The 1175-nt window shown below is 51.0% G+C and overlaps 1 long non-coding RNA gene across 1 annotated transcript; it reads left to right on the forward strand.

Moving 5' to 3' along the window:
* The first annotated feature begins 108 nt into the window (after nucleotides 1–108).
* LOC102491809 (uncharacterized) lies at nucleotides 109–898 on the forward strand. Its single transcript, XR_336351.2, has 3 exons — nucleotides 109–223; nucleotides 310–376; nucleotides 472–898. It is a non-coding gene; the product is annotated as an uncharacterized LOC102491809 (long non-coding RNA).
* The last annotated feature ends 277 nt before the right edge of the window (nucleotides 899–1175 follow it).

Consider the following 1175-nt stretch of genomic DNA (forward strand, 5'->3'; position numbering starts at 1 on the left):
GAGGGGCCTGGCTTGCTCTACTCATCGGGAGGATCTGTCTGCACAGATGTGTTCGTCTCAGCACAGCCTGTGGGGCAGGGTGTGCTTTCTTTTTTGGGGTTTTGGGATCGGGACTAACTTGGGGACATTTGTTGGTATGTTCTGAAGGTCTTTGAAGGAAATCGCCCAACCAACTCCATTGTGTTCACTAAACTCACACCCTTCCTTCTTGGGGCCCTGATTGGTGAGTGAACAGAGGAAGGGACTGGCTTGGGGGAGGTGAGACTGGGCTTCTGGAGCCCTAACATACGCTGTCCGCCACCTCTGCAGCCATGTACGAGCACAAGATCTTCGTCCAGGGCATCGTCTGGGACATCAACAGCTTTGACCAGTGGGGGTGAGTTGCTGACTCAGGAGGGTCAGGAGGTCGGCTCGAGGATTTCCCTGGCAATGCTGGACACTTCCTTATACCATTCTTCCCATTCCTGGCAGAGTGGAGCTGGGAAAGCAGCTGGCTAAGAAAATCGAGCCTGAGCTTGATGGCAACGCTCCAGTGACCTCTCATGATGCTTCCACCAATGGGCTGATCAACTTCATCAAGCAGCACCGTGAGGCCAGAACCTAGGACACTCATGCTCAGCTGCAGCTCCTATTGTGACGGTCCTTCTTGTCCCTCCTCACCAGAGTCTGCACTGCATGGTCCTGCATCTCTCCACCCAGAGCACCTTCTGGTTGTGGGCTTGGACAACAAACCCTTCTGAGGAAGTTGGTCTGGAACTGCCACTCGAATCCCTCTCTGTCTGCCCTCCCTGTTTTACAGTTGGCTAAGGTGTTTCAGTGCAGCTGATCAGCTGATTTTTCTGACCCATCTTCACATTGTTTGGGTTCCAGGTAGAAAAATAAAGATGCCACAAAGGAGGTCGGAGGCTCAGCCTGTTACTGTTCCCAGGGATAAGGCTTATGCAGCAGAGTGCCCAGTAGGGGGAGTGCTGGGTCTTGGTTGACACTAGATTATGAGTGGGGGAGCTGGTTTAGTGTGGAGAAGAGAGTGGGCTGGATGGGGCATAAAGTCAGGAGGCAAATATCCCATCTCCAACTCCTTCCACTCCCCACCTCTGTGATTTTAAATTATACATTTCTGTTCACTAGCTAGTTTTTATTTTTAGTATTTAATTTTATTCATTCATTCATTCATT

The sequence above is a fragment of the Tupaia chinensis genome, unplaced genomic scaffold (assembly GCF_000334495.1).
Source record: "Tupaia chinensis unplaced genomic scaffold, TupChi_1.0 Scaffold134745_1, whole genome shotgun sequence".
In the NCBI taxonomy this organism is placed as follows: domain Eukaryota; kingdom Metazoa; phylum Chordata; class Mammalia; order Scandentia; family Tupaiidae; genus Tupaia; species Tupaia belangeri.